Source organism: Canis aureus, chromosome 11 (assembly GCF_053574225.1).
Source record: "Canis aureus isolate CA01 chromosome 11, VMU_Caureus_v.1.0, whole genome shotgun sequence".
NCBI lineage: Eukaryota > Metazoa > Chordata > Mammalia > Carnivora > Canidae > Canis > Canis aureus.
In genome coordinates, this window is record NC_135621.1 from 49,299,560 (window position 1) to 49,310,488 (window position 10,929).

The 10,929-nt window shown below is 43.1% G+C and overlaps 1 long non-coding RNA gene across 3 annotated transcripts in view; it reads left to right on the plus strand.

The window, feature by feature from the left end:
- The window catches only part of LOC144324053 (uncharacterized), a 36,314-nt gene extending 28,766 nt beyond the window's left edge, over positions 1–7,548 (plus strand). For 2 of the 3 annotated variants that reach the window (XR_013389428.1, XR_013389427.1), the window contains exons 2-4: positions 4,875–4,948; positions 5,078–5,173; positions 5,332–7,548. This is a non-coding gene — a long non-coding RNA (uncharacterized LOC144324053). Of the gene's footprint in view, positions 1–2,680; positions 2,752–4,874; positions 4,949–5,077; positions 5,174–5,331 lie in introns of all 3 variants that reach the window. The other variant, XR_013389429.1, reaches the window with a different exon arrangement.
- Positions 7,549–10,929: the final 3,381 nt, after the last annotated feature.

Sequence of the window (10,929 nt, forward strand, 5' to 3'; positions counted from 1 at the left end):
CTGAGGTCCAAACTTGAGGTCTTGCTTCCCAAACTTTTCATTGATACTTTACAATTTTGTTGAGATTTCCTAGGTTCAAGTCTAAGATAGAGATGGGTCTGATTCATGGCGGGAGCATTTAAATTTGGCTTTCTCTCAGACTGACCTGAGACAAGGGCATCACCAGGAGATGAAAGAGTAATTAAAGTGGCTTGGAAATTGCCAGAACTGGGGATATCCCAGGACATACAAGTTTTTATACGGGTATTGCTTTTTCTCTTAGCAGTTTGTTTGTCAAGACCCCAAGTAATTTGCCAAAAGAACACTCCCTCCAAGCTAAATCCTCTGGGTTACAAGAGATGATATGCGGCCTGCCTTCAGAGAACTTACAGTTTAGTTGGGGGAGAAACGGCCCCCCACATGAAACCAAGAACAGAGCCCAGATTTAAACTGAAAATAATCACACTTCAGCATTGTTGACTTGTCCCCTGTATCTTCCAAGTAGGAAAGGTCATCAGTTGCCAGGGAGTTACTGTGTGGTGTCCCTGGCCCCCCACTGGAACTAACATGTATAGATAGACATGTAACTGATGAGACAGCCATCTAGAGAGAAGCTAGATGGGCAGAAGATGGCTGGTGGAGCACCCTCCAAAACACCCTTAGCCTAAAATGGAATCCCCAGGCACCCGCACCCCAGGTAGATGAAATCAGGCAGAAAAAGAGAAAAGCAGTGATTTTCCTGGAATCTGGAAAACAGGCTGAGGTAGATGGAGGATATAGAAGAGGATGAAATCCTTGGAGGGGACTTCAGGGAGGACAACTGACATTTATCATCTCACTTAACCAATAAGCTTATGAGCCCAGTTGCATCTTCCCATTTTGCAAATAGGAAACAATCACAGAAAAGTAGCTAGGCTAAAATAAAGAATTTGCGTAAGATCCAGCTAGTTTCTAAAGCTATGAACCTTTCATCTGCGATAGCAGTCATCCCTCTTTTCCTTAGGAGATCCTTGGTATCTCGTGTGGCATCTGTTGGCAGGAAAACACTTGCCATAGGAGCGATAGGAAGCCAGGAAGCAGCAGCAGTTCCTCCAGCTAAGTTGGGAGCTTCACTGATCCATTTCCCCTCCTGCTTTTATGGGATCACTAGGCATCAGAGACCTCTACCTCACAGGTGTCATAGGTTGGGGCCACCAGGAAGCAGATTCCAAGGTGGGGTTTAGCAGCCAGTTGATTTATTAGAGAGTGCTCTTGGGTGTGATAACCTATGAGAGGAGAAGAAATGAGGAGTGGGTAAGAGAGAAATTGGGTGGTGATACTATCCCAATAAAGGTGTTTGCCAACCACACAGGGAACTCTGGCACCAGGATGCCCCCCCCCCACGTGTCCCAGATTGGACTGGTCTTTGTACTCTGGCATTGATCAGTAATTGCATGCCAGCTACCCCTGGAAGGAAGTGTGACTTTGTTGAGGAGGGGCAGTTTTCAAGGCTAACAGCTGAAGGCGAAATTTAGCAGCTTTCCCAGCTGCTGGCAGAGCAAGTCCTTCCTTCCTGAACGGGATCTGGATAACACATCATAGCACCCACTAAAACTCCCCAGAATTGTGGAGGTTCAGCCAAAGTCAAGACTTTAGCCCAGGGACACCTGGGTGGCTCAATGGTTGAGTGCCTGCCTTCGGCCCAGGGTGTGATCCTTGAGTCACTGGATCAAGTCCCACATCAGGCTCCCTGCATGGAGCCTGCTTCTCCCTCTGCCTCTCTCTCTGCCTCTCCCCACCCCCCACCCGTGTGTCTCACATGAATAAATAAATAAAATAAAATAAAAAAAGACTTTAGCCCAAATGATTATTGTCCCATTCTGTCCATTGACTTATTGGTCTCTATCTGCTCATCTTGGTTTATTTCAAAGCATGGCAAACCTTCCAGAGTAATTGAAATGCAAAGAGAAGAGGTGTTGTCTGGAAGAATATGCCAGCTGACTGGAGAGAAGGGCAAAAGAGAAAATTATAGAACAACTCCATTGTCATGGTTGGTTGGCTTACAGTGGGGATGAAGTCAGAACCGTGTGATGGATCCACTTCAGGTCATTGAGAATGGCTGGTGAGCAGGTGCCATATTAGTTCTGGATCAGATTTAAAGGTCATCCATGGTTCTTCTATCTACTGTTCATTTTAGATGTATCAGGAAATCACTGGGGGTGGGGGAGTGGTGAAGTGAGGAACATGCCCTCCAGCCTTGACCAGCTTTATTCTCCTCAGCTGCTTCTCAGGCCCACACTGTTGTAATCCAGGGCCTTTAGTACAGGCTGAGAGATAAAGAAGGAGGAAGAAAATATCTTTTAAAAATGAAGATAATATTCCCATTCTCTGCTCACCCTGGAGGCTTATTTTGAAAATCACAGTGATTTAACTTGTTAGCAGTTTAATTCACTTTTAAAAGATTAACCAGACTAATTATTCATCAGATTTCACCATCTTTGTCAGCCTCAATAAGGATCCTTTGTTACAATGATTAATGTGTTTTAATTGCAACTTCTCTCAGAGCAATAATTCGATCGTACAGTATTTGCCGAATCTATGGAAATCTTGGAAATGCTTTGACAGCTGAGCTATTCTTGGGAAATGAAAGTAAAGGAATATATATAACTAACAAAAAGTGTTTTATAGCATATCATTAATATGGATTTTCCCTCTCTGACAGACCTTGCTCTACTTCAGTCTGTGAAGCCACTTGCCGTGCACATCAGTTTGCCATCCAGGAGCTCTCAGGAGGTGGAGATCAGTTAACACAGCTTATGACTTTCTCTGAGAGGGTGCCCTCAAACATATGCTAGTCATGATAATAATCACAGCAAACATACATAGGTCCCAGGGAAAGTTAACCATCCAGCCAGTATCTGTAAATCATTATCCAGTTAAGAGGCTGGATCCTGCATTGATTATTTCTGTTTTCTACCCAATGCTTCGTCTTCATTCATTTAACTAGTGGCTGCTGTCCAAGTTAGGAATTTTTACAATATCAAAAAGATGTCTGTAGAAACCAACAGAGAAAGTGTATGTGGCCAATGCTAACTTTGAACTTACAATGTATTTTAATGGTATTTTAAAATATAGTGGTTCTAGGACCTTAGGAGTTAGGTAAATCTGGAATTGATTCTGGACTCAACAGTTTATTAGCTGTGAGAACTTGGGAGGAATCAACAGTATCTAGCCTCCCTGAGCCTCCATTTCCTCATACCTAAAATCGGTATAATAAAACCCACCTCGTAGAGAAGATTAAAATGAGGCCTTAGATGTAAGACCTAGTAAGCTTTCAATGAATTATGTCTGAAGCAGTGATAGGTCTTTCCAGTTTAAGAAAATCATATGTAGGGACTCCTGAGTGGCTCAGTGGTTGAGTGTCTGCCTTCGGTTCAGGTCTTGATCCTGGGGTCCTAGGATCGAGTCCCACATCAGGCTCCTTATAGGGAGTCTGCTTCTCCCTCTGCCCGTGTCTCTGCCTCTCTCTGTGTGTCTCTCGTGAATAAATAAAGTCTTTTAAAAAATCATATGTAAAAAAAAAAGAAAAGAAAATCATATATACTTGAGCATCTCTGGGTCTTACAGTAACCCTGAAACAAACAAGAAAGGTATACTGCTGCTTTGATTTTTCACAGATGGGAAAACTGGGCACAGAGGTATGCTAATCTTGGTAAATAGTGTCCTATATGCTCATCAGCTAACTCCTCAATTAAGCAGAAAGGGTGCTCTAAAACCCACGGATGTCAATTCCTATTCCAGCACTTTTTCTATTGCAACCTAGAAGCCCCAAGGCCTCTGAATGAGTAGAGCAGTTGAGCACAAAATGACCAATTCCTTATCTGTTGGCAAATTATTAGCCCTGCTGTTAGGATATATACATCAACAATAGCTGACAGAGCCAGGCATTACCTCAATTAATTGATATAGCAAGCCTAGGAGGTAAATATCCCCGCCAACCCCATGTCACAGCTGTGGACACTGACCACTTAGAGATAGGAAATAACTTGCCTGACAGATTTAAACTTGGATCTGCCCAGCTTGTGTGTGGTTTTTGTTTTCGTTTGTTCTTTTTTAAAGATTTTACTTATTCATTCATGAGAGACACACAGAGAAAGACAGAGACATAGGCAGAGGGAGGCTCCTAATGGGGAGCTTGACGCTGGACTCGACCTCAGGACCCCAGGATCAGGACCAGAGCTGAAGGCAGATGCTTAACCACTGATCCTCGTCAGTCATCCCCCATGTCCAGGTTTTAACCATACACTATTAGGCCTCCTGCAATCCCACCTAACAAAATACTATTTTGGGTGGCGCAGCGGTTTGGCGCCTGCCTTTGGCCCAGGGCGCGATCCTGGAAACCTGGGATCGAATCCCACGTCGGGCTCCCGGTGCATGGAGCCTGCTTCTCCCTCTGTCTGTGTCTCTGCGCCTCTCTCTCTGTGACTATAATAAATAAAAGGGAGTGTTTTGAGACTTTAAGGTCTGTATGGTAACCAATTACCATGTTTTATATTACTGCTTTAGGACCTGAACTCAGGGTATGTCTCTCTAGAGCCCACGCTCTCCCAGCTACCATCAAAGGGCTGATTCAGCTCACCATATTCAAAGCTATGTCTTTTTTTTTCCAATTTAAATATGGAGTAAGGATGCTATAGTAAATTGCCTTTTTTATTAAATTGACCCCACCAAGGGGAAAAAAACATGGTAGTACCACCTCTTTGAATCAGCCGCTCAACAAATTTGTCTGATATTAATAACTACGTTTTTTCCCCTGTAGTACTATTTATTCTTAAAATACCTGATCGAGTTATAAACACCTACTTACATTTTGTGTCAGACAAGAGGTAACATCTTATCTCCGTGTCTCTTCCCAGATACCAATCACTTCAGTTTTCCTCCAGGACAATGCACCAAGATCAGACAGATGAGAATTCTCACTTGAAGACAGGTAATCACCCATCTGAAAGAGGAGACATGTTATTTACCCCAGTAAGGCAAAGTCACAAGCATTTCCTGTTCTTTTCTTTTCATTGCTTTTCCTTTCCTTACTTTTATTTTATTCGGTTGTTGGTTTTAGATGGAGCAATGATTTGTGCAGTGGGACTCACTCACTTAACCAGAGTATCCCCAGGATAGAAAAAGGACCAGGAGAGAAGGCCATGTTCATCAAAAGGTATAGAAAGCGCAAAGAAAGCTTCCAAGTACTGTTGTTGCCTTTCTTCCTTTTGATCCTCTCTCCCCATAGAGTACCTTTTTTTTTTTTAAAGCATACTTTTCCAAGTTGTTACATTAACAAATTTGCACTGATTTCTTTATCCTTGTCATCTAAAGACCACCTTGTTGGCGGATGGTGAACTTTTCCTTCATGCCAGGCCTGCTGCACTGTCTAATGTCACAAGTGTCTGCTCACATTAGCTCCTGGAGACTGAAGAAGATTCCGCATGGGGCCTTTCCAGCAAGTTGATTTGACAGAATGAGTCCCCATGCTAGCTCGTGGCACTTATCAGTTAGCCAGCCTTCCTTGGGGAGGAGAATTTAGAGTGCACCATATTCAGTTTCCAAATCAACTGCTGTCCCCTCAGGAAGCTGTGTGTTGCATTATTAAAAGAGATGCCTTTGACCATAGCGCCATACTTAAACATTCATCCACATTTAAAAAAAAAAAAAAAAAAAGGTAGAGTGAGGGGACCACTAAATGCCCCACCCCCTTCCCTCTGTTAACTCTTTATCCCTGGGTTTCGGGTCTCCCTCAATGAACAGTCCTGTAACACACACACTTCTTATTTTGTGAACCCTTGTTTTTATTTTACTTTTTTTTTTTTTAAAGATTTCCTCTGCCTTTATTTTAATTACTTGGAATGGCTATGAAACCTTCCCCTAAATTTTACAACCTTGGGGCTGAGGTCACCATATTCCCAACCTCTGCTTTTTACTGAGTTCCCATAGGAAAGTCAAATCCAAGAATCTAGCCACCAGCAGCAGCAATGACTTTGGCTTATCTGTTACCTACTTCTCTTAGGAGTTCAAATGAAATGCAAGAATTAGTTGTGAGTTGAAAATGAACAGATCTGAAGCCCACAACTTTAATTATTACAACTTCACATATTTCTAATTTTTTTAAAAAAATAAAGTTTATATTCAGTTTACCTTTATCTTTCCAGAGGAGGAATTGACAAGATTGGTGGAGAAAAGGAGGGATCCTTTTTTAAAGCTGCATGTTGATATAAATATGAAAATGGATTAAACTCTGCTTCCAATTTCCAAACATGTGTACTTCAATGAATATTAAATGGCAGGCCCCTATCACCATCATGACTTATTTACTCACCAGAGTTTTTATCAAAAAAGGGACTGGAATTGCCCATGGAGCGTGAAAGTCTCCTGTAATTGAGTTTAGAGTGGTAAATCCACTAAACAGGCCACGGCCCCAGAGACACCCCGAAACCCACCTGTCAGCTGGTGTTAGATCACAGCGCAAACAAGGCATGGCTGCCTGTTCCCGCTAAACACTGCTGTGGCCCAAAAAAAAAAAAAAAAAAAAAAGAGAGAGAGAGAGAGAGAGAGAAGTTACTCCCCAGGGGATGAGGAAGGGCTGGGAGCACATTGTGGGGGTTGGGAGGGCAGGCAAGAAACTCTCATCTAACAGCTGCCCAATGTCAGCTGGAATCATGATCTGAAACTCAGCTCAGGAGGGGAACTGGCTAGGGCCTCATTCGGTTAGGTGTCATTTCTTCATCCTAACATCCATTAGGTAGGAGCGTAATGGAGTGGACAAGAAGCTTTTTCATCATGGTTGAGCCATGGAAATCAGAGCTCAGAGTTTCAGTGAGAATAAAGATACAACGGGCTTGAGGCTGGTGCAGAAAGGTCCACATCTGGAAGGGAGGGAAGTATCCAACTAAGACTGAACCAGCCAGGGATGGGAATTGGAACATTGCAAGCCAGAGAACCATAATTCATCCAAGAAACACTGATTATTTACTAGTGCTGGTTACTGTATCAGTTGCTCAGTGTATAAAGATGAATAAGACATAGTCCTTGCTCTGAAGGAGAATGTGAAATGTGCTTGGAGAAACACACAGACAAGTCAGCTATTGGCATACATATGTCAAGGGCTATGGAAGCAAAAGTATGTGCCTAAAATAATAGGAAATCTTCCTGGAGAAAGTGGCATTTATACTGGGTTCTTGGGGATCCCTGGGTGGCTCAGCGGTTTAGCGCCTGCCTTTGGCCCAGGGCGCGATCCTGGAGTCCCAGGATCGAGTCCCACGTCCGGCTCCTGGCATGGAGCCTGCTTCTCCCTCTGCCTGTGTCTCTGCCTCTCTCTCTCTCTCTCTCTCTCTCTCATGAATAAATAAATAAATAAATCTTAAAATAAATAAAATAAAATAAACTGGGTTCTTTTGGGCAGCCCCGGTGGCCCAGCGGTTTAGCGCCACCTTCAGCCCAGGGTGTGATCCTGGAGACCCGGGATCCAGTCCCACGTCAGGCTCCCCGCATGGAGCCTGCTCCTCCCTCTGCCTCTCTCTGCCTCTCTCTCTGTGTGTGTCTGTCATGAATAAATAAATAAAATCTTAAAAAAAAATAAACTGGGTTCCTTGTAATGACTAGGATTTAGCCAAGCAAAGGAAAAAGAGTGAGGTAGGTGTGGGAGTGGTGGTAGGAATGAGCCCCATTCTAGGGCTCCCAGAAGCTGGATGTGGCCAGGGCATGAGTGATGGGTTAGAGCCCAAGAGAGACAGGCTGGCTAAATAGCCTGGCTAATCAGTCTGAAGTTTATCCTGAAAGCCATGGGGAACAATGGAAGGATTTTAAGCAGAGGAGTGATGTGATGTGGTCGGGTTTGTGTTTTAAGAAGACCAGTTAATCTGTTGTGCATAGTATGAATTAGAAGGGGCAAGGCTAGAAACAGGAAGGCCAAGTGTGAGGCAATTACAGGAGTCTTTGAGAGAGAGGATGATGGTCTAAACCAAGGAAGTGACAGTGGAGATGGAGAAGAGGGGACAAAACGAGAAATATTATAGGAAAGAATATTATAGGAAAGACTTAGAAGGCAATTGAAAGTGTGCGAATGGGAGGAATTCAGAGTGGCTCCAAGGCTTCTGGCTTGGATGTAGGGTTGCTAGATTTAGCAGATAAACAAACATATATGCAGTATTTGGGACATATTGATACTAAAAAATGATTCCTTTTTTATCTGAAATCCAAATCCAATATATCCAATATATTTAACATTAATTCAATATCCAGCAAACCGACTTGAGGGGGCTAAGTGATAGGGCATTTGTCAAGCTGAGAATTGAAGGAGGCACAGTCGGAAATGGAGGCAAAGAGCATGGTGAGTTTGCACTTAGATGTCTTGAGTTTGAGGTATCCAAGGGATAGAACTGGGTTCCCATTATCCTCCAATACCTTTCTGCCCTTCTGTGAGGATAGTGGTAGCGGCACATGGCCAGTTAAAGATTTTACTTCCCAGCTTCCCTTGCAGAACATAGCCCTGTGACCAGACTCCAGACTATGGGATGTGAGAAGAAGTGATGTGTATCTTGCTCTTAGAAGGACTGGGCATAGGGGCGCCTGGGTGGCTCAGTCAGTTATGTATCTGACTCAGTTTTGGCTCAGGTCATGATCTCAGGGCTGTGAGATGGAGTCCTGCTTTAGGCTCAGCCCTCAGCAGGGAGTCTGCTTCTCTCCCTCTCTCTTCCTCTCTCCCCTCCCTTGGCACATACATACACACACACTCTCTCTCTAAAATAAATAAATATGAAAAGACAAACAAAAAAGAGCATCCATAGAAAAAAGACAGCACTTGATTTTGTTGTGTTTAATTCTTTCCACACCACATAGTCCTTCAGTGCCTGTATGCTAACCACTCCTAAATCTCGGTCTCTAGCTCCTGCCTCTTTCCTCAGCTGCAGACCTGTATGTTTCATTGCTTATTGAACATTGTTATATTGATGTTATATTATAGTTAAGGGACGGGCTAAGCTTATTTCTCTGTCCTGAAACAATTCAGAGGTAGATGGCCCAGGGCAAATGACACGGCACTGCCATCTTCAGCATTTTCATCTCTGAGCCCGAGTTGGCTCCTTCAGTGCTGGTTATCTTTTGGCCAGTGGAAAGGAGAAAAGAAGCAGGAGAGTTGATGCCCAATCCTTCCTTTTTCTTTGTTTTTTGGTTTTTAGTTTTTGAGATACAACTTTAAACTTACCCTCAGGTTAATCAAAATGTTCCAGTAGTGCTAGGATGGGTGATGGAACATTTGGTTTTCATTTGCCAAGCCTTCTTGCTCATATAGCCACGTGTTAATGTTCAGTGCTACCAAATTCATTTGTTTGTCTTTGGATTTCTATTGTAGCAATGTCTGGGAAGCAGGTGTGTTCTCCTGCCCTGTGGGTGTTCGGGTATTTGCGCACATGGCTGGCTGTGCTAGGATCTGTGCTGGGGCCAGCTTACATGTGTATCATCTGTGTGTGTCTTTCTGGGTGTGTCAGCTCCTCTGCATCCGCTCCTCTGTGTCCTGATTTGTTGATGTGTGCCCTGAGGATATCTTTGAGTGTGTGTCTGTGACAGATGCTGGTTATTTCGGTTTAGTTAGTAACCAGTTCCCAGTACAAGAAGTAGCCTTTTTTTAAAAAAAAATATTTTATTTATTTATTCATGAGAGACAAGACAGAGACAGAGACAGAGACAGAGACACAGAAGGAGAAGCAGGCTCCATACAGGGAGCCCAATGTGGGACTCGATCCTGGAACTCCGAGATCACACCCTGAGCGGAAGGCAGATGCTCAACCGCTGAGCCAGCCAGGTGTCCCAAGAAGTAGTCTTTTAGATTCTCCTCACATAGAAGTCCATTTTGGAGACTGTAGAGTAGCTTTTTTTTTTTTTTTTTTTTTTTTTTTTTTTATGAGAGAGAGAGAGAGAAGCAGAGACACAGGCAGAGGCAGAAGCAGGCTCCATGCAGGGAGCCTGACGTGGGACTGATCCCGGGTCTCCAGGATCATGCCCTGGGCTAAAGGTGGCGTTAAACTGCTGAGCCACCTGGGCTGCCCTGTAGAGTAGCTTTTAAAGATCATTTCAATTATCTTTTTTTTTTTTAATGGACTTCATTTTTTTAGACCAATCTTCACTTTTGCAACAAAATGAGTAGGAAGATACAGAGATTTCCCATATACCTCCTGTCTTCACAGGTGCATAGCCTTCCCCAGGCTCAGCCTCCTCCACCAGAGGGGTATATTTGTTACAATTGATGAATCTACACTGATACAACATTATCACTCAAAGTCCATAGTTACGTTAGGGTTCATTCTTGGTTTTATACATTCTTTGGGTTTGGGCAAATGCATGACATGTATCCATCATTATAGGGTCATACAGAGAGCTGTACCATTTTGCATTTGGTCTTGTCAGTGTTCTAGATTTTGGCCATTCCAATAGGCATATAGCACTATCGTTTTCAGTTATCTTTTCAAATCCAAAATGCTTAAAGGAACAATCTCCCAAACTTGCCTAGGGGCATTCCTTGCCTCTTCCATCTGAGTCTACCTGTTTTTCCCAGACCCCAGACTGAGGCTGAATTTTACATAATATGATATAAACTGAGATCTTCGTGGGAGTCAGGGGTACCACAGTGTGTGTGTGTGTGTGTGTGTGTGTGTGTGTGTGTGTGTGTTAGGGTAATTTCTAAACATACTCAAAACTAGAATAAAGATCTCCATGTATCCATCATCCAGCTTCAACGTTTTGCCAACCTTATTTCATCTGTCTTTCCCTTTTTCTCCTGCCAGCATATTTTAAGCAAGTATTAGATAGCTTGTGATTTCACCTGAAACATTTCAATTTATATCTCTAATTGATAAGACTTTTTTACATCCCTCAATGTCATTATTTACCTAACAAAATTAACAATAATTCCCCCAAAATCATTTA